This window comes from Pleurodeles waltl, chromosome 9 (assembly GCF_031143425.1).
Source record: "Pleurodeles waltl isolate 20211129_DDA chromosome 9, aPleWal1.hap1.20221129, whole genome shotgun sequence".
Lineage (NCBI taxonomy): Eukaryota > Metazoa > Chordata > Amphibia > Caudata > Salamandridae > Pleurodeles > Pleurodeles waltl.
In genome coordinates, this window is record NC_090448.1 from 269,800,769 (window position 1) to 269,827,405 (window position 26,637).

Here is a 26,637-nt window from a genome sequence, read left to right on the forward strand (position 1 = left end):
CCGTTCATTAGTAAGGATTGTAGCTAGCTGCAGAATGACCACTCAGCAGGTTGATGGTATTCTTTCCAAATCTTACTCTGACCATGAATATGAGACTGACTATGCATCTGAGGCAGACAAGGAAGTCCAAGATTCTGGCAGTGAAGTTTCTGTCCAAGAGGAATCATCAGATGATGAAGCCACTCTCAGTGAGGAAGAAGTGCCTCTTTTAGAGGAGGCACAGATGTGCCGATATTGCAGAAAGTGGCATCTAAGGTTTCCATTCAAAGTGCTGAACTCTGGGTTGACAAATACATATTGCAGCCGGTGCTGCATGCCATTATAGTTATAGCAGGAGGCAGAGTGAATACTGAAAACCTTTTGCCTATAAATGTCTTTCAGTTGTGTATGGAAGATGTATTTTCTGATGAGATTTTTGACCAGACTAATTTGTATGCTGAACAGTATTTGAGGGTCAACTTAAGCCCCGTTCTAGAGATGGACCCCCACAAATCTGGATGAGTTGAAGAAGTTCTTGGGTTTAACTTTGTTGATGGGCTTGATAAAGATGTTGTTGCTGTTTTCATATTGGTCTACCAGTCCCTTGATGGAAACAACTATATTTCCTGCAACCATGAGTCATTATAGATATTTGCTTCTACTTCGAATGCTGCATTTTGTTGACAATGCTTCAGCGTTGCCACAAGATCACCCTGATTGTGACCATTTTTTTTAGATTTGTCCTGTCCTTGATCACTTTGTAGATCGTTTTTCAGAGAGCTATATTCCAGAGTAAGAAAGAGCTGTGGAGTAGTCTTTGGTCCTGTTCAAGGCCCATTTAGTTTTTAGGCGTTACATGCCTAGCAAGAGGGCACCTTATGGAATTAAGATGTATTTGCTATCTGAGAGTAGTACTGGATATGTCTATAATCTCAGGGTGTACACTAGTGGGGATTCCACTATTCATCCCCATGGTTATCCATCCACTTTCAGAGTTAGTGAGAGAATTGTGTGGGTACTTGGTGGAGGAGGTTTTAAAAAAGGTCACCATTTAAACGTAGATACCGTCTACACTGGTGTGCAATTGTTCATGGAATTTTTCAAAGTGGACACTGTTGCTTGTCGCACAATCTGCTCTAACCGTAAAGGTTACCCAAACGAGCTTGTTTGTAAAAAACTTGAGAAGGGACGGTGCAGTGCCTTGCATAGTGATTGACGCCTAGCTGTGAAATGTGCAGACAGTAGAGATGTCTACATGCTGACTACCATCAGGATTGTTCTTCAGATTCAAAGCTGACATTTGTTCAGTTTCAGCAGTCTGTGATAGGCAGCCTTGTTGTAGTGGAACAGGCAAGCGTTCCTGGAGTAGGAGTGGTGGAGGATGTGGCTAGATTAAAAGATCAACACTTTCCTGGTTACATTCCTACAACACCCCAAAACAAACAATCCCTGTAGGACATGTAGAGTCTGTATCCGAAGAGGTGTGCAGAAGGAGAGTCATATGTACTGCCCCAAATGACTTTCTAAACCTGGGCTATGTGTGCCCACATGTTTTAAATTGTACCACACGCAACAGAGATATTGGGAGCAACCATGAATGTAGAAGTGAACTGACTGGTCTGTATCTTTTTCTATTTTTTGGTCAGATTTCACAATTGGCATTACTATGATGTTTTCAGTTAGAGCTGTTGTCTTTGTAGTTATAGTTGTATCTACTTCCAATTGGTTTGTGTTTTCTTTTTTGTTAAAAAAAATGTGATGGTGGTGAGTGTGTACTGGTGCTCAGCTGGCAGTGTGTGTGGAATGGTGCTTGGCTGGCAGTGTGAGTGAGCTGGCATTTGGCTAGAGGTGTTTGAGTGGCGACATGCTGCTGGTCACTACACACACTGCTGACCAAAAGCCACTCTGTCAGCAACCAGACGGTGTGAATGCTGTGTCAGTCATGTGGGCATATGAAAGTGATGGGCCCTACAATGGCACTGTCTGTTAATGTGAGTGTTGTAATTTGCTGGGCCCGTGCCTGGTGGTGTGAATGGTCTTGGTGTGTCACACATGAAAGGTGTATGAATGGCCTGTAAATCGATTGGTGCTTTGCACCGGTTTTATCACTCACAAGCTGTGAGAAATTAGTTCAGTGTTTTGACTTTTCAATTATTGACAGTGTATTTCATTTTTGTGAAATATCATGTTAATAACATTTTACGTTTTGAACTTCACTCACCCTTCATGTCAAATCCAACCTATTGTGTGTGTTTACTTGAGGCATGGATGATTATGAAGTAATATTTGTCTTTTCTATCTTTCTCTACCTGGGTGTTCATCGTCTGTAGGGAAAATCTACCAACTCTAAGTATTTTTGTAAACTAGATACCCAGGGAAGTACAGGGTGGTGTGCCTCTCGTGGATCCCATCAATTATTTTTACCCACACTGCCCTGCAAACCTCAAAATGTGACTAAAATCACACATTTTCCTCGCATTTCTGTGCCATATTCTTCCACAATTAGAAGGAAAACACAAAATTCCCACCACCCAGCATTTCCTCACTGGCCCCAATAAAAATGCTTCCCCTCTTGTATGGCTGGGTCTAGTGCCTGCAACAGGAACTGATCAAACTAACATCAATGGGAGTCCTCAGTGAGGGATCCTTTTTGACCATGGTTTGATTTGTTCTGGTGCAGGCACTTGGCACCAGTTTTTATTGGGAGACCTGGAGGAATGCTGGTTGGAAGGAGGTTTGTGGCATCCTGCAGATTCCAGAACTTTACAACACAGAAATGTGAGGAAAATTTAATTTTTGTTAGTCAAAGTTTGTGGTTGACAAGGGATTCTGGGTAACAAACCATGGTACAATCCACGCAAGCCAGCCCATCCTTGGTACCCCTAGTCTTCTAGTTTCCAAAAATGTACAGATTGGCTAGGTTTCCCTACGTCCAGCTGAGCTTGGGTCCAAAATTTAGAGTTATCCACATAGGAAAAAGAGGGTCAGTTTTGGGTGGAACAATGTGCTTTGTCTATGTTGCATTTTCGGCCATTTCCTGTTGTGGCACTAGGTCTACCCACAGAACTGAGGCATCATTTTTAGCAGGAGAGTTGTGGGAGAATAGAATAGTAGAATCTGTGTTATTACCAATTTGATGTTGCTGCATTTGTGCCTTTCAAACGGATGCAAGTGTGTAAGAAAGATGACATTTTGAAAAATACCCTTGAAATCATACACTAGTACGGGTACCCAGCAATGTTGAAGCAGCCACCGCTCCTAAACTCTTTGGCCCTCCTTACAACATTGGTGGTAAATCCCACTTACTGCCGTGCAGAAGACTGCCAACACACCGCTGCGGCAGCGGAATTCCGATACAGCTATTACAACCCACAGGCCAGAATCTGCCAAAATCCAGTCACCCACACAAGTCTGCCACACCAAAGGTCAGTGATAAACTGGCGAAAACAAAACCTCCACCATCACGCCAACAGGAATACGCCCACACTATCACGACCCACGAATACACGTGGCGGTCTTTCAACCGCAGTATTCCATTGGCGGTACACACTGCTGCGCACAACATACACACACTCTTACAAAACACAACCACATTGGACAATTCGAAATACACACAACTGATACACATACACACACCACACCCAAACCAATATAAAACACACACCCACATCACCCACAAACCCTAACAACCAAAATTGAGAAAGAAGCCAAGAGAAAGACACCACCAGAAACAACACTAGCATCCACAGGCACACAACACCATCACACACACAACATCCATGCACCTCAGACAAGATGCACAAACACATCCCCTCACACATCACAACACACACCACCTGACACATCACCCACACCACACCATGGCACCGCAAAGACACCCCAGGTTCTCTGAGGACGAGCTCAGGGTCATGGTGGAGGAAATTGTCCGGGTAGAGCCACAGCTATTCGGATCACAGGTGCAGCATACCTCCATAGCTAGGAAGATGGAGCTATGGTGCAGAATTGTAGACAGGGTCAACGCAGTGGGACAGCATCCAAGAACTAGGGATGACATCAGGAAGTGGTGGAACGACCTACGGGGGAAGGTGCGTTCCGTGGTCTCAAGACATCAGATTGCAGTTCAGAGGACTGGCGGTGGACCCCCACCTCCTCCCCCACAACTTACAACATGGTAGGAGCAGGTCTTGGCTATACTGCATCCTGAGGGCCTCGCAGGAGTAGCAGGAGGAATGGAATCTGGTAAGTCAAATCTTAACTATTACATCCCCCACCCTACCTTCATGCTATCACATACCCCACCCTCACCCTCACCCCATCACTCCAACACCTCACATATGCCCCACTATCACAACCCACACATCCCAATACCAAGCCCTGCATGCAACAACAAAGCATGGACACCCATCACCAAAGCATGTCCACTACAGATACCCACACAGACCCCAAACCAATTATAACACAAGGTCCTACACTAGAATGCAAACACTGAAGTACAGGGTCACCCACCCATTGCACACGATGGCACACACAGAGGCAATAATCATGCCTTTACACCCCTGCAGGACCCCTACCCAAAGTCACCGGACAGGAGGTTCCAGACATGTCCACTCCTCTCACAGAAGAGGCCCACAGTGATGACAGCAGCTCTGTCCAACTGGATCAAGAAGACCAGCCCGGCCCATCTGGGATCTCCGGCAACCGGTTCCCCTGACACTGGCACATGCCACCACTGAGCCTCCCCCTCAGGAAACACCAGCACAGCACCCACCCAGCGGGCCCATCCCTCTGTCCACAGGACACGTCAAGCAGCAGTGTGTCCACCACTACAGGTAACCCAGGCAAACCCACCACCCCAAGAAAATCAGGGACCTCGGGGCAGTGGGCACACGGTTCAAGGGACAGAGGAACAGGAAACAGGGGAACTGGGAGGACTGCTGTGCGACAGGGGGAGGACAGGCCCAGGGAACCCACTTTCCACGAGGCCCTCTCCAACATCATGGGAGTGTACACCATTCCCAGGAGACGATGGCAACGATACTGGCCAAATTTCAGGAGACCCAGCGGCTGCAGGAGGAACCATATTTGGGGATCAGGGAGGAACTCAAGTCCATCAACACCACCCTGGTCACCATTGAAGGGTTGCTGAAGGACCTTGTGAACACCAGGAGGGACACTGTGGCACAACAAGGGCCCCTGACACTAGCCTGGATGATGAACAGCACACCACCTCCGCCGGCGCTAGTGGACAGGAGGCACCGCCACAGGACCACGACACCAGCACCCCACCCGCTGCACATGGAGAACCACCCCACAAACGGTCTCGGAGATCCAGGACAAAGACAGAGAACAATGCCAAGACCCCCGACAGGAAATGAGACCACCCTGATTGTCATCCTTCTGTCCCACTTCATCACCCTGTCCATCCATCAACTGCCCTAGCTCCACTTCCTATGCCCTCTTTGGACAATGCACCTGTGAAAGAAATAGACTGGACTCTGCATTGATCAATCCTCCACCATCACCCCTGCCCATTGTAAAACCCCCTCCACTATTTTGCACTGAAATAAACACCCTTGAATCACAAAACAATCTGGAGTCAGTCTGTGCTTTCACAAATGTGTATTTGCAATAACTAAGGAAAATTGCAATGTCGATTGTATTGTCAACATACCTATAATCACACAGCTCTAGTGCATGAGGTAATATAGCAGAGTTCACACAGTGGGACCCACATCTGTGAAATGGAAAGGCAAAGTGACAAGTCAGGGTCCATACACTGGGTGAAAGTGGCAGACATATGATAGGTCTAACAATTGTACGAGATGTGTGAGGCAGTGACAACTTCTTACCTGTGTCTCACTGGAAGTATATAACATTGTTTCTGTTGTCGATATTCTCTTCTTCTGCCTCCTCTTCTTCACTGTCCACAGGCTCCACAGCTGCCACAAGACCTCCTTCTGGACCATCCTCCTGCAGAAAAGGCACCTGTCATCGCAAAGCCAGGTTGTGCAGCATACAGCAGGCCACGATGATCTGGCACACCTTCTTTGGTGAGTAGTAGAGAGAACCACCTGTCATATGGAGATACCAGAACCTGGCCATCAGGAGGCCGAAAATCCTTTTGATCACTCTCCTAGTTCGCCCATGTGCCTCATTGTAGCGTTCCTCTGCCCTTGTCCTGGGATTTATCACTGAGGTCAGTAGCCATAACAGGTTGGGGTACCCAGAGTCACCAGCAAATGTCGAGGGACAACTGTTAGACACACACTAACCCGTAGGGACAACCCCAGACTCAGACAACTATTCACACGGTATAGGGTCCTTGTCCTCACCTTTTACCCACACATGGTGCCTCTGGAGTTGCCCCATCACATAAGGGATGCTGCTATTCATCAAAATGTAAGCGTCATGCAGTGAGCCTGGAAACTTGGCATTAACATGGGAGATGTACTGGTCTGCCAAACACACCATCTGCACATTCATTGAATGGTAGCTCTTCGGCTTTCTGTATACCTGTTCACTCCTGCGGGGGGGGTACCAATGCCACATTTGTCCCATAAATGGCACTTATGATGTTGGGGATATGTCCCGGTGCATAGAAGTAACCTTTCACTGTGGGCAAATCCTCCACCTGAGAGAAAACGATGTAGCTGCGCATGTGTTTCAGCAGGGCAGACAACACTATGGACAACACGTTTGAGAACATTGGCTGGGACATCCCTGATGCAATGGCCACTGTAGTTTGAAAAGACCCACTTGCCAGGAAATGGAGTACTGACAGGACCTACACTAGAGGGGGGATTCCTGTGGGATGGCGGATAGCTGACATCAGGTCTGGCTCCAACTGGGCACACAGTTCATGGATTGTTGCACGATCAAGTCTGTAGGTGACTATTATGTGTCTCTCTTCCATTGTCGACAGGTCCACAAGCGGTCTGTACACCGGAGGATGCCGCCATCTCCTCACCTGCCCCAGCGGAGGTGCCTTATGGACGAGAACAGCGAGCAGAGAGTCAGCCAACACTGAGGTATTAAAAAAATAATTATTGCACACATTTGTCAATCCGCAATGTGCCTGTCACTGTGTGTATGCAAGGCCTAGATAGTTGTGAGGCATTTAAAAATAATGCCATGTGGCCCCCTGAAATGGCGGCTGCCTGACCTGTAAGGTGGGACAAGGGGATATGAGGTAACTGCGCTGGCATTGTACACCGTAGCGGTAGGCGGTCGAAGACTGCGGCGCAATCCTGCATTGGTTAACATTGGACCCTATGGGTCCCAGGAGCCAATGACGATGTACGCCGGCGGTGACTGTACGCACCGCCGCAGACGTGACCGCCATTTTCTGTCTGTTCACTCACTTGATACCTGACCTTCGACAGGAGAGGACCTACACTGCAAGTGCTGCTGAGACCTCAGTCTGGAAGCGACAATGGCTCATGTGTCTGGGGAAAGGACCCCTGCTTTCACTTCGGAGGAGTTGGAGAAGTTAGTGGATGGGGTCCTCCCCCAGTACACGCTACTCTACAGTCCTCCAGACAAACAGGTGAGTACACTGTGAGCATGCTGTATGGGCAATGCCTGTTTGGAGTGGTGTGGATGGAAGATACAGGGGCGTTGGACTGAGGCCTGCATGAGTGGATGGTGAGTGTATGTGCGTCAGGGCAAGGTGGAAACGTGGGTCAATGACTGTGACGGTCTGGACGGTTAAAGATTTCCCTTTTCCCCTGTACTATTCCTCTAGGTCAGCGCCCACCAGAAGAAGGATATTTGGCGTGCCATTGCCAAGGACGTCCGGACCCTGGGGGTCCACCACAGACGAAGCACCCACTGCCATAAAAGATGGGAGAACATTTGCCGCTGGAGCAAGAAGACGGCGGAGGCCCAGCTGGGGATGGCCTCCCAAGATGGGAGGGTTGCCCGTCGCACCATGACCCCCCTGATGTTCTGTATCCTGGCAGTGGCCTATCCGGAGTTGGATGGGCACATGAGGGCATCACAGCAGCCACAAGGGGGTGAGTACACTCTCATTCAGCTGACTCTGCGCGCATTACGAGGTGTCTGGGTGGGGGAGGTGGGCTGTGGGTTCCCCTAGGCCAGGGCGAGTTTTGTAGGCAAGGTCCCTTCGTGAGGCAGGCTATGTGGCACCCCAACCCCACCAGTGGTAAGAGCCAACTACACCTAGTCGGGCTCCTGTGACTTCCATGTGTGCAGCAATCGGGCATAGGCCTTGTACCCCATGTCCCTGTGATTAATTAGGGAACTCTAAGTGCATGGCGTAGTGCAGAGGGTTGCTGTGTCTGTAGTGTCCGCCAACGGAAGTGGTATTGCATGCACTGAACATGTCTTTCTTCTGTCTCCCTCCCCCTTTTTGTGGTCTCCCTGTTCTTGTGTGCATTAGCATCATCAGGCGGAGGAGCAGTGGCACCGGAGCAGGAGGGAGCTGCATCCCAGATGGCCCTGGAGGGTGAGACAATGGAGTCTGAAGCCACCAGTGGGAAGGAGGGCGAGGGAAACTCCACGGCAGGGACAGGAGGTGACGTCAGCGACAGCGACTCTTCCTCTGATGGGAGCTCCCTTGCGGTGGCAGGCCCCTCTGTGCCCCCTGCATCAACAGGTACAGCCGCCACCCCCCTACCAGCACCTCCCTCCCAGCAGCCCCTCAGCATGTGTCCCGTGGCCGCTCACCCAGGAGGGTGGGCATCTCCTTCGCCCCAGGCACCTCAGGCCCTGCCCCAGTCAGCCCTGCTGCCCTCAGTGAGGAGGCTGTTGAGCTCCTGAGATCCCTCACTGTTGGGCAGTCTACCATTCTGAATGCCATCCAGGGTGTAGAGAGGCATTTGCAACAAACAAATGCATACCTGGAGGACATTCATTCTGGCCAGGCAGCCCAACAGAGAGCATTTCAGGTTCTGGCCACAGCACTGATGACAGCCATTGTCCCTGTGTCCAGCCTCCCCCCTCCAACTTCCTCCACCTAGATCCAATCCCCTGTACCTCAGCCTATCCCAAGCACACCATCAGACCAGCATGCACACACCTCAACACACAAGGGTGGCTCTGGCAAACATAAGCACCACACATCCCACAGGCACACACACAAGCATCATACCTATGCACACATACCAACATCCACTGCCTCCACTGTGTCCCCCTCCTCCACGTCTCCCTCCTCCCTCCCTGTCTCATCTCCACTCACACCTGCATGCACTACATCTTCAGCCACTACCTCCATCACCAGCACGCCCATCACCACACACTTCTCACGTGCACTCACCACCCCTACTACCATTCACACATCCCATGTGTCCTCTACCAGTGTGTCTGTGAGCCCTCCACCCATACACACATACGCAGCCACACACCCACCAAACAGCCATCCACTTCACAACAGCCTCCAACCCATGCACCTTCACCCAAAGTCAGCAAATGTACACCTCCTACAACCACTACCTCTTCCTCCACTCCCAAACACCCTCCATCTACCCGTCCCAGTGTGTCTAAAAAGCTTTTCCTGTCTAATATTGACCTCTTCCCTACACCTCCTCCCCCCGTCCGTCCCCTAGGGCCCGTCTTTCCAGGTCCCAACCCAGCACCTCAGCCACCACATCACCGGGCACAGTGGTGCTAGCAACTGCGGGCTTTTGGAGTGCGCCAAGAAATAGGGCTGCCAGTGTTCCACGGAGCGAGGGCAAGGACATTCTGCCACCTCCAAATGTAAAAAAGTTGCCAACATCCCGCAGGGAGAAGGCGAAAACACCTGCCACTAAGGGCTCAGACAAAACAAAAGTGGATAGTGGCAAGACAGCTGCACCACCATCTAAGGTGGGGAAGGGCAAGAAAATCAAGGGCAGGTCCACGTAGACGCCAACCTGCAAGGTGGAGAAGACCGCCACCAGCACCGACACCTGCACCACCACCTGCACCGCCACCTGCACCACCACCATCACTGCAGTCACTGAGCCTGCCACCAGCACCGCAGTCACTGAGCCCGCCACCAGCACCGCAGTCACTGAGCCCGCCACCAGCACCGCCGCCACAGACCCTGCCGCCAGCACCGCAGTCACTGAGCCCACCACCAGCACCGCCGCCACAAAGACCACCACCAGCACTGCCGCCACAGAGCCCGCCGCCAGCACCGATGCCACAGAGGCCGCCGCCAGCACCGATGCCACAGAGGCCACCCCCAGCACCGATGCCACAGAGTCCGCCGCAAGCACCGATGCCACTGACACCGCCACCAGCACCGCCAGCGGCCCACAACATCCTGAGCCAGTGACACAACCGCAGACATGGCTGCCATCCCCAGTGGTCAGTCGTACGAGGCTGGTGGTCAGTTCCAGGAGCCTGGGCAGCTTGCATGTTGCACCACTGTCAGTGGAGTATCACATACACTACCTCAGTCCTTGGCAGGATGAAGCACTCTGGGCACAAAGCCCACTCCAGAACCAGTGGAGTATCACATCCACTACCTCAGTCCTTGGCAGGATGAAGCACTCTGGGAACAAAGCCCCCCCCAGAACCAGTGGAGAAAGGCATCCACTACCTCAGTCCTTGACAGGATGAAGCACTCAGGGCACAAAGCCCCCTCTAGAACCAGTGGAGTATCACATCCACTACCTCAGTCCTTGGCAGGATGAAACACTCTGGGCACAAAACCCCCTCCAGAACCAATGGAGAAAGGCATCCACTACCTCAGTCCTTGGCAGGATGAAGCACTCTGGGCACAAATCCCCCTCCAGAACCAGTGGAGTATCACATCCACTACCTCAGTCCTTGGCAGGATGAAGCACTCTGGGCACAGAGCCCCCTCCAGAACCAGTGGAGAAAGGCATCCACTACCTCAGTCCTTGGCGGATGAAGCACTCTGGGCACAAAGCCCCCTCCAGAACCAGTGGAGTATCACATCCACTACCTCAGTGCTTGGTAGGATGAAGCACTCTGGGCACAAAGCCCCCTCCAGAACCAGTGGAGACTGTTATCCACTTGAGAGACTGTGGCTTTGCACTCCCCAGGATAGAGCAGTGTGCAACCCACCCACTTGAGAGACTTGAGAGACTGTGGCTTTGCACTCCCCAGGATAATGCAGTGGGCAACCCACCCACTGGAGAGACTTGAGAGACTGTGGCTTTGCACTCCCCAGGAGAATGCAGTGGGGAAACCACCCACTGGAGAGACTTGGGAGACTGTGGCTTTGCACTCCCCAGGATAATGCAGTGGGCAAACCACCCACTGGAGAGACGTAAGAGATTGTGGCTTTGCACTCCCCAGGATAATGCAGTGGGCAAACAACCCACTGGAGAGACTTGAGAGACTGTGGCTTTGCACTCCCCAGGATGCAGCAGTGGGCAACCCACCCACTGGAGAGACTTGAGAGACTGTGGCTTTGCACTCCCCGGGATACAGCAGTGGGCCTGGGGCCCCCTCGTGGAGCTGGCGTCGTGCACTCATCCGGCTGAGGTGCCTTCCTTCCCTTCCCCCTGAGGTGCCTGTTTCATTTCGATCTGATGCCCTTGCAGTGTTCTCTCCGTTTGGAGTCGGGTATCGAGTGTGGGCCTCGCCCATGCATTTTGGGCCCAGTGGTCCAAGGACTATGAATGGTGCACTATCCGGACTTGTGTAGTTGGTGTACATAATTGTTTATACTGTATTTCAAGTTTTGACTAATCGATTTTTATTTATTACTATCATTCAACTCATTTCCTTTTGTCCTTGCGTTCTTGAAAGGGGGGTGGAGGAAGTGTATATGTAATGTTGCAGCATGTATTTGTGTGTATGGTGTTGTGGGTGAGGGTGGGGTGGGGGTGTTGCGTGTTGTGTGTGTGTGTCACTCTCTTTTCCCTCCCCTGTGTTGTAAGTGTAGTACTCACGGTGGTCGTCGCCGCCATCTTTCGTGCTCAAGGTAGAGGTGCAGCAATACCATCACAGGGAGTATTTGGAGTTCTGGCTCCATGGTGTCCTGGTTCCTCGTGGAATGTGTAGAGGTGAGTGTTTTCCCTTCCAAGTACTGTTTCCGCCGTGTTTTTGTTTGCGTTGGTTACGCCCCGTAAAAGGTGGCGGATTGGCCTCTCATAACAGTGTGGGCGGTACATTGTCTTCCGCCTGTCTGTTGGCGGTGACCGCCGCAGTGTTTGTTTCCACCGCCGTGGCGGTCGGAGTGTTAAAGTGGCTGTCTATGCTGGCGGTTTTCGCCATGGTCGTGATTCCATTTTTTTTCGCCGGCCTGTTGGCAGTCTTAGCGCCGCTTTAACACAGACCGCCAGGGTTGTAATGAGGGCCTATGTTTTAAAGATTTAATTTTTCTATTGGATGTATCATGCATCCTTATATTGCTGAACGTTTGACTAAAATAAGATGGCAGTGAACCATGGTTTTCTATATTACTGTAGTTTCCACCAATAGCAAAATCTGCACCTGCTGGCAGATGCTCACATTGGCAGGCTGGAATTTACAATGATTAGAACTCATGGGAAGTACCAAGAATGTGGATCTGCTCTGTAGGGACTCAGAGGCAAACAGTCACCTCCTCAGTAGTGCTGGATACTCAATTGTTCTAGACAGGCTGTTTTTATCTTCTCACAGGCTATTCAAATTATACTTTTAATAATGCTGCTTTCTCTTTCATAAGTTCTATATTAACATGCAGTTGGTGGAGCTCACTAAAGTTATCAAGAAGATTAGGAACATTGGTTTATTTGGGAGGAGCACAAAGTTGAAGATGCATTGTCACGATATTCAGGTTCTTTATTGTTTTTGGAAAACAAAAATGCTATCTAGACAGTATTGGGGTTTTTACAGGGGAGTTCTGAGTATCTGAAGAGACACCATAAATAGGTGACTATTGAAGTGGTATAATGTTAATGAGTACAATATATAATCTCAGTATATTTGTTTCTTTAATAAAATCCAAGTAGTTCAAGTTTTCCAAGCAAATGTTACCTGGTGATTCGCTATTACTTCACAAGAAATTTAGAAGATTGTGTTATGAAAACCAGTTAAATGTTGTTTGATCTCTCAGCCTAAGGGTGGTCTTTCTCCATACTTTTTGCCTTCTTCACCCCTGTGTTGCTGAATTAGCTGTTTTTGGTGTTAGGACTCTGTGCAATCTACCACTGCTAACCAGTGGTAAGGGGCTTGTGCTCACTCTCTAAAACATGATAAAATTGGCTTACAACTCAGTAGCATATCTAATTTACTCATAAGTCCCTTGTAAAGTGGTATATCATATACCCGGGGCGAGTAAATTAATTGCTATCAGTGGGCCTGCAGCACTTATGGTACCTCCCACTTAAGTAGCCCCTTAAACCACGTCCCAGGCCTGCCATTGCAGCCTCTATGCAGTCTTAAACTGCTAGTTCACTTGGAAAATAAACTCTTTGCCAGGCCTAAAACTCCCTTTTTATTACATATATGTCACACCTAAGACTCTAAACAGCCCATAGGGCAGAGTGCAATGTATTTAAAAAAAAGTGGGCATGAACATTTCAGTTTTACAAGTACTGTAGTGAAAAACTCACCAATTCCTTTTTCACTGTTATGATGCCTTCCTCTCCCATCCCTCCCAAGGATAACGCCTGGTTCCCTTATAATATTTAATAAGTGGTAACTTTTGTTTGGGGGCAGATGGGCCTTCAATGTTTGTTCTCCGACAAATTTTCATTTAAAATCGTCTTTAATGGTAAAGTTGGATTCTAAGTCACAATTCTGAATTTTTGGGAAAGTTGGCACTTTCTTGCCCTAACCATTTGGTGCCTGCAGCCTGTTTCCTGGGTCACATGACTAGGTCTAGTTGACAGTTAGTGTATTTCTCCTAGACAGCCACACAATAGGGGGACTAGGTGTTGGCAGGATGGGCCATCTTAGCAGGATGGAAGGCAGAGCTGTCCACAACCCCGCTTGCCTTTGAAAGACACTCCTGCAGCTCACACAAGCCTATTATGCCCCAGTGCAGACTAGAACTTGGGCAGGGAGGAAGGAAATTCCAGAAATGAATAGGGGGGCACCAGACGTTTCTCCCACTTCAAAGCTGTCACTAGGTATAAAAATAAAACCCTCAACCCCACTTTTCAGCTTGCTTCTGGAACAACGTAAGGACTCTCAGAGGACTGACCTGCAGCCTGTTGCCTGCTGTGTACTTTCGAGGACTGCTCTTCTGCACTGAGAGAATTGCCCTGCTGCCTGAAGCCTGCCTCGTGCCTCCAGAGGACTGCCTTGCTGCCTGAGACCTGCATTCCTGCTTGAACCCATGACTTCCAGAGTGATTCCAAGGTCTAGTTGGCTGGCCTCATAAACAGATCCTCAGGGACAGAAAAGGTTCAAACCACTTTGAGCCTGCACCTGGACCCAGCCTGAGTGTGTCCTAACCCTCCAAGTCATGCACAGCCAGTCCTGGACCCCTTAGAAGAGGTGCTAAATGTGCAAAGATAGCTCAAATCCAAAAAATGGGACTTAAAAAGTATTCTGCCAAAACGTGCTTTGAGAACAAAGAGAAGACTGGAACCTACCTGCTTGCCGATCTGCCCAAGGTGTATTGCAGGTCGACCTGTCTTTGCAGCAGGTCTTGCACATTCTTCTCTGCAGCATCAAAGGCTGACTGTGATGAAGCATGGGCTGGCTTTAGGGTCTCAGTTAGGCTCACTGAAACAATATACCTTAAATCCTACTTGCGGAGCTTTGGGTGGATCCATGTTGAAAATACAATGACAGGCAATGCATTTGTTCTGAGATGCGGCATGGCAGCGATGCAAGGTCCTGGTGTGCCGCCATTGAAGCTTCTTGCTGATGGGGTTTCCAGCCTTATGGAGTCTTTCTCAGCTACTTCCTGCAGCTTTGTCCGGCTGGAGATTTTCAACTTCCATAAAAGAAACTTGGTCTGAGCAAAGAAATCTTCACTGCAAAGTGGTCCAGCTGTGCCCCAGCGATGACGCTTCCTCCTTGGACACTCCCGGCTGCCTCTCTCCAATGCAATTTACTTCTCAGACACTTTTCTTTAAAACTTCTCAGTCCGAAGGTAAGTGGAGACCGTTCCCAATCCACTTCAAGTATCCGAACCATGCTCCATCACAGTCTGCCATAACTTTCAACTGTGCCCCTGTCTCACGCGACTCAACGTCTGTAGTTGGCACTCTGATCTTTTAGGCCCTATTTTTTACTTTAATATTTAAAAATGAAATTTATTAATGCTAGACATTGGGCTATTGGTTGACTGGGGTGTACGCCCTGGTCAAGCAGCAACTGCAATCCTAGTCAGGAAAGGCACAAGCAAACCCTAAATTAAATTGTGTTCACCCTCTAGTAGCTTGGCACAGAACAGTAAGGGCTTAACTTAGAGGTAATGTGTAAAGCACCTATGCAACACTTAAAACAGTGAAACAGTGAAAACACCACACAAAAAGATTCCACAGCAGGTTAGAAAAATAGATCTGCATTTAATAAATAAAACAAGGCCAAAACACAAAAATTCAATAAGTAGAACTGGAGTTATTGAATTTGAAGGGTTTAAGTAAAAATTGCACCAAGAAGCAGGAAGCGCTACTGAGTTTATTTGGTCTCGCTGGACCAGCACAAATTGAAAGTTCAGGCTAACCATGATGGAGCATGGGCTGGCTACAGGAACCCAGTTAGGCCAGCTGAACCAAAGTACCTTAAATCCTGGTTGTGGAATGTTGCGTGGATCTGTGTCAAAGATGTGTCACACAGCAGAGGCAATGCGTTGATTCCAAGATGCAGCAAGCTCTGAGACGCAGCAGAGGTGATGTGTCAGTTCTTCTCAAGAATGTGCTGCTCAGCCGAGGAGATGCGTTGGTTCTGTTTGAAGGCTCAACAGAGAGTTGGGTTGGTTCAGCTGGTTAGCATCTTAGGCATCATCCAAGGGTCTGGACTAGGGTCGCACTACTTGGCAGGATAGACTCACAGCTGGCAGAATCCAAGTGCAGAAGCAGGGCGGTTGGAAGTATTTTATTTCCCTGAGACTTGAGATCAGGAGGCCAGCCAACTAGCCCTTACAGTCACTCTGGGTTCTGGTTTCAAGTCATGCAGGTCCAGTCTGTCTCACCCAAGAAAAGGTCAGCAGGCAGCAGGTCAGCAAAGCAGGAGTCAGCAGAGTAGCAGTCCATCAGAGTGGCAGTCTTTGTAGCAGCACAGCAGTCCTTCCTGGCAGAGTATCCACAGGTCCAGATGTGTACTAAGGTGGTGGTGTTTGAGATCCAGTTCTTATTCCCCGAGGTGCCTTTGAAGTGGGGGAGACTTCAAAGACATTCCTTTGAAGTGCACAGATGTCAAGCCCTCCCTGACCAGGTTCCAAACCAACTATAGGGGGTATGCAGACTTTTGTGTAATTACAGGCCAAAGCCTATTCAGGTGTATGATAGGCTGGGTCCAGCTCCTCCCTCCAATCCTGACATGATGGGCCATTAGGACACACCTAAGCTCTGATTCTGTGTTGTTATATAGGGAGAATACACAAAGTCCAGCTGCTAAATACACCCAGTCATGTGACCATAGGCAGACTGTAGGCAACAAATGGCTGAGGCCAGAATATGCCAAATTTCTTAAAGGTGCATTTTCAGAATTGCAAAACGTAAAAGTACATGGTCTGCTTTTGAAATAGATTGCACCCTTCCCTTGGTTCTGTCCAGGGGTGCTGAACAATGAGTGGCTGCATCTGCGGTCACTTCTCTTTCCCCCTCTTTCTCTTTCACCTGAAGTTCGGAGTATGGAGACCAGGAGTCCTGAGCTTGGCTTGCCTTCCTTGACTTATCATTGGCACTCAGTGTGGCCGCAGGACCAGGACGCTGACCAGCGTAGGGAGCTGTGAAGAAGAGGCGCGGTACAGCGTGTCTCTCCACTGGACTTACCGGAGGCCCAAGCCTTGCTGGTCAGGTCAGTGGTGCGGGCAAGGCCAGTGAGCGAGACTGGGAGTGTTCTTAACTGTTCCTGGGGGGTGGGTGGTCTTAACTGCTCCAGCAGCAATTCTGTTCGGCTCCCCCAGACCCCTGCGACCCCGGAAGTCTGAATTTGACCTCAGCCAAAACAATAAACTTAAACTCACGCTAGCTAGGTCTTGACATCTGCCAGCATTGCCAGCCTTTTGACTTTCTTTGTGAGCCCAGTTCAGCACAAAAGGAAGTGGCAAGGAGAGGCAAGGCAATGCAACTCAGCAAATGAGGTGGTTGTAGCTGACTGATGCGAAGTGTGAGCCCATCCTCCCTGCAGAAGCGGCTCTGTTAAACCCTGGTGGGGCTTGCAAGTGGCCTGCTGAGCCTTACTCGCACACTTTGACCTTAACTTGTGTCTAAGCTCCTCCTCAGTGGATCAATGTCACAGCTACCAGTCTTCACCCTTCAGCCTTAAGTAATGCTGGTTGTCTTGTGGATTTGACAATCGTTTAGTGAGCCAATGGTTGGTTGTTTTGATAGTTCTTGCTGTCATTACTTGCCATTATACTTGCCAGTAGAGGAGGTATGATCCTTCGTGGAGTTTATATGGAGTACAAAAGTGCCTCATTTCTGCTGTGGTCCTGTGATGCCATGGTACCTGGGAACAGTGTGAGGCAATAAGCCGCAATAAGCTGCAAGTGTCAAGTTGAAGGGAACCAGAAAGGAAGGAACAGCAAGTGCTGCAGGCATTAAATATGTGCCCCAAAACTTTACATGAGTTTTCCATAAAGTTCTTCAATTGCAAGTTGTAAGTTATAAACTGTTATTACTATTACCTTGCAGCATCACCTTTTAATTTGGGCCCAATGAAGTGGCTCAAAGATCTTAAGGATTTACTGGTACCAGTATGACAGCACATCGTTTACGTTTGGGTACAGTCCTACTTACAAGACCATTTAAAAAGACAAAATCAAACTCACTTAGAAACAAAGGAGTCAGCCAGCTTCAGGTAAAAAGCAGAAATTATTTTCTACCCTTCTTACAAAAAGAAAACCCAGGCAATCTAGAATTAATGGCTGATGGAATGGTCCCTGATCCTAATGTATGTAGGGTCACCGAATTTGGTAGTAATCATATCTCTTCTGCTCACCTGCTGCAAAGCTACCACCATCAGAGACAGGAAAAGAGAACAGTACACCTTTAGTTTGTAAGGCCTCAGACGATTCCTACATAGGGGACTTTACTCTCCCAGATATTAATGTTAATGTGATCTCAAATGTCATGAGTACTCCTCCCTGTGGTGGAGAAAAGTTCATGGTCGGAGTAATGCATTCTTCTGGGTTAAGGCTTTTCAGCAGTACCCCTTCCAATCCAGCACCCTCAATATTACAGACATCTATAACTCCAGATTTTGTAATTCCTGGGAATCTGTCTTGTGAGCTTCTGGACCAATATATTTGTAAGAGGCTGGCCTGGCTTATAGTGGGTACCTGATGGTACTTACACCTTGTGCCAGGTCCAGTTATACCTTATTAGTAGATTAGTGGTGTTCTAGCAGCTTAGGCTGATAGAGGTAGCTGTAGCAGTTTAGGCTGAACTAGGAAACATGCAAAGCTCCTACTATACCACTTATATCATATAGCACTATATCACAGGAATCACAATACTCAGAGTTACTAAAAATAAAGGTACTTTATTTTAGTAACAATGTGCCAGAAATATCTCAGAGGATATACTCCCTTAGGAGGTAAGTAAAATACACAAAATATACGCACATACCAAAATCAGGTAAGTAAACAGTTAGAAAAGTAGATCAAACACTGTAAAATACAATAGAATGCAATAGGCCTAGGGCAATACAAACCATATACTAAGAAAGTGGAATGTGAACCACTTAGGTACCCCTTACCTAGTGTAGTGTGTAGAGGATCGCTGGGAGTGTAAGAACACACTGAGGGTGTCCAAGATATCCCACCCCAAGACTCTGAAAAGTAGGAGTAAAGTGACCCTACTTCCCCAGAAACACACTAAAGTTGTCATAGGAGATTCTGCAAAGACCACAATAGACTGCAAAGCACTGAAGATGGATTCCTGGACCTGAGGACCTGTAAAGGAAGGGGACCAAGTCCAGGAGTCACAAAAGTGTCCAGGGGGGGCAGGAGCCCACTAAACCCAAGATGAAGGTGCAAAATGGCTGCCTCCGGATGGAAGAAGCTGAAGATTCTGCAACAACTAAAGGTGCCAGGAACTTCTCCTTCACACAGAATATGTCCAGCGGAGTGCTGGAGGATGCAGAGTTGTTTCTTTGAAGAAGGACTGCAAACAAGCCTTGCTAGCTGCAAAGGTCATGGTTAAAGAAAAAGGGTGCTGCCCGGGCCCATGAAGGACCAGGAGGTCGCCACTTGGAAGAAGAGACAGAGGGGGCCCTCAGCAACACAAAGAGCCCACGCACAAGAAGGCAAACCCCGCAGAAGTGCTTGAACACAACTTAAAGAAAACTGAGCATGGCAGTTGTCTCAACACTACAAAAGAGGGTCCCACGAAGTCAGTGGTCAACTCAGTGAGTTGAGCAATGCAGGACGGAGTGCTGGGGACCTGGGCTAGGCTGTGCATGAAGGATTCCTTGCAAAAGTGCACAGAAGTCCTAGCAGCTGCAGTTCACGAAGTACACAGGATTACTGTCTGGAGAGGGGAGGCAGGGACTTACCTCCTCCAAATTTGGACTGTTGGATCACTGGACAGTCTGGGTCACTTGAGTCCACCACCTGTGTTCCAGGGCCACGCTCGCCACCTAGTGAGGTACGCACCTATCAGGAAGGGTCTCTGACATCACCTGCTGGCACTGGCCACTCAGAGGCCTCCATTGTGCCCTCACACCTCTGGATTCCAGATGGCAGAGGTCTGGGACACACTGGAGGAGCTCTGGGCACCACCCCTGGGGTGGTGATGGACAGGGCAGTGGTCACTCCCCTTTCCTTTCTCCAGTTTCGTGCCAAAGCAGGGACTGGGGGTTCCCTGAACTGGTGTAGACTGGCTTATGCAAAGAGGGCACCCTCTGTGCCCTTCAAAGCATTTCCAGAGGCTGGGAGAGGCTACTCCTCCCCAGCCCTTAACACCTATTTCCAAAGGAAAAGGGTTTAACTCAGAGGAAATCCTTTGTTCTGCCTTCCTGGGACTGGGCTGCCCAGACTCCAGGAGGGCAGAACCCTGTCTGTGGGTTGGCAGCAGCGGTAGCTGCAGTGAAAACCCCAAAAAGCTGGTTTGGCAGTACCTGGGGTCCATAGTGGAGCCCCGGGGATGAATGGGATTGGCACCCCAGTACCAGATTTGGCATGGGGGGACAATTCCATCATCTTAGACATGTTACATGGCCATGTTAGGAGTTACCATTGTGAAGCTACATATAGGTATTGACCTATATGTAGTGCACACGTGTAATGGTGTCCCCGCACTCACAAAGTCTGGAGAAATTGCCCTGAACTATGTGGGGGCACCTTGGCTAGTGCCAGGGTGCCCTCACACTTAGTACCTTTGCACCTAACCTTCACCAAGTGAGGGTTAGACATATAGGTGACTTTTAAGTTACTTAAGTGCAGTGTAAAATGGCTGTGAAATAAGTGGACGTTATTTCACTCAGGCTGCAGTGGCAGTCCTGTGTAAGATTTGCCTTATGAGTGGCAAAAGAAATGCTGCAGTATATAGTGACAATTTTAAAGGCAGAGAGAGCATTAGCACTAAGGTGCTGATTAGCAGAGCCTCAGTGACACAGTTAATCACTACACAGGGACACACATTCGGGCCACAAACTATGAGCACTGGGGTCCTGGCTAGCAGGATCCCAGTGAGACAGGCAAAAACAAACTGACCTACATGTAAAAATGGGGGTAACATGCCAGGCAAGATGGTACTTTCCTACAATATTTTATTATCCAAGTAATTTAAATGTTTGAAAAAAATGTGATCTTCTATCCTGACTTTACTAGAAAAATCAGTGAAAAACTCTGACCAAACACAAGATCTCCTGTTTGTTATATTGAAAGTATTGATGGGCCAAAGGGAGATGGAGGTAGCGTTGGTGAGAATGTTGTATCTGCTATCAATGAGGCCTGCAGAAAAGTGGGCTGTCCAGTCATTAGTCCACCCTTAGTGGCCTGAGGTAAGGGCCCAGCTGAAGATTGCCACAAACAACCTTCACTTACTGATCAGGGAACTCAGGCTGGTAAGCCTCAAGTGCTTTTTAAGGCCACCCATGATAAGAACATTTCCCGCCAAGATTGCCATGTTTACTCATTAAAAAGTCTGTTTGCAATTCCCCCCTCTCTCCTACAGCTGATATCTAGCCAAAAGAGTTGGACTCAGAAGTGGCACCATTTCCTATTTTCAGATCATCAGCTTGGTTAATATCTGAACCTGATGCACTGGTCAATAATGGAAATAATGAAAAGAATGGCAATAAGAGGAAGAAAAATGGGGAAAAACTGACTGGAAAAAGGGTAAGCAGTGGATATCAAAAAAGAAGCCAAGGAAAATAAGGTTCCAGGAATTGGGAACCTTCAGAGCTTCGCCCAAAGGACGAAATTGAGCAGAATTCAACGCAAGGACAAGGTGTGCTGCAATCCCTTCAGATTGAGCTTTCTGCTGGAGAGATGGTATTTTCATATTTAAACCCAAGTGCTGATACTTTTGTTGTGGCCCCTCATTTTGTGAAGTCCAACATTAGGTTATCTAATTCCTTCTCTGCCAATCAGAAGAGAGGTGACTCCTCATCCAAGGTTGTTGGTTCTACATTGGCCCCTGTGGACACTACATGTCTGGATTTTATTGAATCATTTGACTCGGATTAAACTGTGAATCACTAATTTTTAATATCTTGTTTTTTAGACGTTGAAGCTTTAAAATTGATACAAAGCAAAGATATTTTGCTTGTATACCTAGCGCACATTCCAGGAGTAGTGAAGACAAATGTCTGGTTTTATTCTAAAATTGTTGCAAATCTGATTTTGCATAATTGTGAACAGATGCAATGTAGAGGTATAGACGTGATTCATGTATGGAAAGAAAAGTCCTCCCCTAGCAGCCATATTGCTTCTTCAGTTCTACCATTGTGTGGAGGTTGTCTGACCCCCTCATATGATCCTGTAACGTTTATTTAAAAAAAAAATACTATTTCTGTTTTAAACAGTGAAAGATCAGTAAAATATGTGGGCTTAGCCAATTCTGTTTCTTTCTTCCCTGGTGTAGAGAATGAACAATGGTAATGCTGTTGGCTAGCTGGAGCCTTAAATAGTATCCTGGTGATGGGATGGTCATCACATATTGGCCATTAGTACGAATTTCAGAGTGGTTTCTGTCTCAGTGATTGTGATTAAACAGGAACCAGGGCTTTGAGAAAAGGTCCTAAATACCTTATTTAGGTTCTGTTACTTAAAAGGTAAAGTACAGTCAACATGGGTAGAGTGTTATTGTCCTTCTATATAAGAAGGGAGATAGATCTTCTCCTGCAAACTATCGGCAAATTGCCCAGCTGGATGCTGTCTGTAAGGTTTTTGCTAAAAGTTTATTAGAACACCTAAAGATTTGGTTTCAGAGTAATCCAATCCTTCCTTTGGAACAGGCCGGCTAGTTGATAAACTAAAAATATGTAACGATTAGGGGTGGTGTTCTCTATGCTGTGTTCATAGACTTTTCAACTGCCTTCGACAGGATTGATCACTCGATCCTGAGGAAGAAGCTAACCACCTTCGACATTCCAGCTAATCTGTTAAATCTGATTATAGCCTTGCATTCCTCTACATGGTGCAAAGTACAGTTAGGCAGAGATCGGGGTCTGTCAACTGAAATTCCAACAAAAAATGCATTAAATCAGGGGTGTCTCACTGTATGTTCATGATTTGCCTGCCGCCTTAATGAAAAGCTATGGTTTTGCACCCACTATTAGAGGGCATCTGGGGTCTTGTTTATTGTACGCAGAGAACATTGTAGGTATTGACCTCACCCAGAAAGGGCTGAATAATCGTTTTACAGCGCTAGGCTGCTATGTTGACCAACATTATCCGAAAAGAAATGCCATGAAATCACAAGTATTATGCTTCTCAGGGAGAATAAACACGTAAAAATATAACGTTTTCATGGTTTGTAGGCTACAAGAAAGCTTGAGCGCGTAAAATCTCACCACGTTCTGGGTAAAATTATGACTAGTTCTCTTCATGATTCTGAGCATATAGCTAGTAATGTTGGTAAGGCTTGTTCACAAGTTGGGGGGTTAGGTGTATTTTATAAGGCGGTCGGCAGGTGACTTTGCTCATCTGTCGGTCTACCAAGCAAAGATCCCTGCTTCTTTGTGATATGAAATGAAATTCACAAATGTAGCAGTCTGGGGTTTCTCAGACAGAACTGAAGGGCCAATTTTAAGACGCTTGGTCCCCCCAAAAGGCCTTGGCATCCACTGCAGCCCTAAGGTTGGAGTTTGGTATCAAAGGTACTTTTGTTTAGGGTTTAGCAGGGGTGGTACAAGAAGGCCTTCTGCCTATTCCACAGTGAGGAATCCTCATTTAGGCACCTTATTTACAAAGAGGTTTTTGTAACATTGAGAGAGAAATCTCCGTTTTTTAGAAATGTTTAATTTCCTATAAAATTGTTGGAGTTAGATTCTGATTCAATTCTTGTTGTATCACACCTTCAGTTGAAAATAAGTCTAAAGGATGTCACAATGCGCCAAACATTATCAGATAAATCTGGAGCTTTGTATCCAAAAGAGGATATTCGATGTCCTGATTAATGCGGCGATTCTGGAAAAAACACAGCTCTATTTAACTTGGAATCTCACACAGGGGGGGAGCCGTCCGTGTTCTTTATTGAGACCGAATATACTGCTGTTATAACCCACAAATGGTATGGCACTTCGAATGTCTGTGATTTGTGTCAAATGGATGTTCAAGACCTTAAGCATGTTTTAATTGTTTCTTCCTCTTTGTTGACACTGAGGAACAAATGGCTGCAACCCCCCTTTTTTAAATTCAGGGTGCGTTCATCAAGTGGAGCCTTTGACCTATTGCTTAAGCCCCCAAATGAAATGTCTTGTTTTCGGATTTTAAAATTTTTAAAGGTATTTTTTAATGTATACTGATTCTCTTATAGAGTATAGGGATTTGTAAAATAATGCACTTTTCAAATAGTTAATTTTATAGAGCCTGATAGATTGTATATTGATGCACTTTATATGAAATGTAATGCAACGCAGCTTCAGGAGTTGGCATAGGGATGACCTTTATTCATATTCTATTTTATAGAGTTTGATTGATGGTATACTGCTGCTATTTGTAAGGTAACACATATTTTAATACATTGGTTATGTAGTTGTGTTGTTTTGCTATATATGGATATGTTTTATGTGGATCTCTTAGAAGTCCCAAATAATAAATAAACTTGAACGTGCTATCCAGGGCCTACCCTACGAGTGGCTTACATTTATTAAAAAGAAAGGGTTGCACCTGGCAAAAGGGTTATTTTGCCAGGTCGAACTAGCAGTTTGCACACATGCTGTGCAATGGCAGGCCTTAGACAAGTGTGTGGCACAATCAGTGTTGTGTGCCACTAGCAGCATTTAATTTACAAGCCCTGATCACATTTAATTTACTTCTAAGTAAATGGAATATGCCAATTGTGGATACGCCAATCTACCATGTTTTAAGCAGAGATTACATGCATGTTAGCATTGTTTAGCAGTGATAAAGTGACACCTAGTCCTAAGACCAACAAACACAAATGCAGCAAAAATAGAAGGAGAAAGGCAAAAATATTTGGGGGTGATCGTGCCGAGAGGGCCAGATCCAACAATTGAAATGTACTCTCTTTTTCTAAATTGATGCAGGGGTTTTTCTTGCGTTGCGGTTCCAACTTATTACTGCTTAAGTGCTTCATAAATACTGTCCATATTGCCTCTAAGTAGAGCCTGACTGCTTTTATGCCATCACAGGGTCAAGCACAGATTAATTTAGTGGCTTTTTGTGTTTCCCCCAAACAAGGATTGTGGTTGTGGGTAGAGTAGAGTTTCACCCCACAACCCACAACCTAATGTCCCACACATTTGATTTAATTAAAAATAACGTTATAGAATTCCAGTTCTGAGAAACCATTAGACCGAAAATGTTTAATCGAAATTTACAAGATGAATACAATTTTCCAAATTCCTTTTTCTATTTTCCATTGTCTTGACACAAGGTCTGAGATAATGCAGTGAATATGCAATGCCTGGGTGAATGTGAGCAGTCACGTAATTTTAGGTGCACCCCCTTTATATGCACCAGATATACCTTGGTGAATAAAGTTAACCTATGGGTAGATGCGACTTTCACCACTTATATTCCTGGGAACAAGTTTTGATTTGAAACTAATGAACAGCCATTTTAGCTTTGAGATTGGTCTTCCTTCATGAGGGCATCCTTAAATATGCCTCCTCTGAGGGCTGCCCCTGGAGAGGACCAACGTTGTGTGAAGTCCCAAAGGTGACCCTCTGGAACCTTTTAGAACACTCTCACTTTAAAATTGAAAGCTGTCTCCACATGGTACTCTTCTCTTGCTGTCCTGATGGAGACCCCTATTGATGTTCATAGCCACAGGTTGGACATTTGGGATCAAAACGCAGATTATTATGTATATTCTGGACCATTGAAATTAGCTGTAATTGGAGGACTATATTTGTGAATATACAGCGTAAACGGTCTATGAAACCATACCACAGGCTGATTATTGTAGAATGTTCAAATGAACTGTACATTATTGATTGGAAAAGCAGGAGCACATTTTGCAAAAACATTTTATATTCACTTTACATTGAGCACCCTTCCTGCTTTTAAACATTGTTTGATCTCTAATTATCATATGATGTAATGAATTTTGTCAGGATAATACAACTCTACCATTCAATATTTCGTCTATGTACATATGTGACTGGTAAAGGCATCTTTTGACCTAGATGGAGGATCTATGTTTTGGATTCCCTCACTACGTATAGTTTTTGTGTGAGTTGCTCTGCAGAACTATTCTTTTGTACATTAGACAGATGGGTCGCATTCCCTTTAGTAGTTGTTGAAAGTCAAGGGATAAACACACAGTTATGACTCAGGCTGGCGAGGAGCTGAGTTGCATTGCACAGTTGTGTGTATCACAGACACGGCTTTGATAGTTTGTTAGTTTGACCTTTTAACCCCAAATGGTACTACCAGCATTATTGTGAAGAATTTAATGCACAGGTTTCTTTTTAGGGTTGAGCCTGCGTTGCATGCGCTTGCGCATGCGTATCGCCAGCGAGACGCTTTAGGAATTAGAAAAGGACGCAGAGCCCCGTCCACGTCACGTCAGTGTCTTTCATTGGTTCATGGGCTTGCCTGTTAGAATCTGCTAGCTTTCCTTAGTGGAAGGCACGCATACGTCATGCCTTTTCCGGTGGTTAGCCCTCCTCGAGCGCAGCGACCAAGTACAGAAAACATGCAAGGCTCGCTGTTTCCCGTCAGGTTTGTGGACTACTTTTTCTCTATTTTCGCAGCGCGATCTCGCTGGGCAGAAGTCGAGCGCTTTGCATAATATCTACCCTGTTACACAGTTAATTGCACTTTTGCCGGTTACGTACATAATTGCACTTTTGCCGATAGGTTTCATTAAGCGTGAACTGTAGCAGCATGATCACACTGTTGTTTTCTTTTAACGTGGCAAGAAATATCCGGTTAGGAGTTTACAACTGGTAATAGCTGTAACTCGGACAAATGCGAGACCCTAGTTTTTA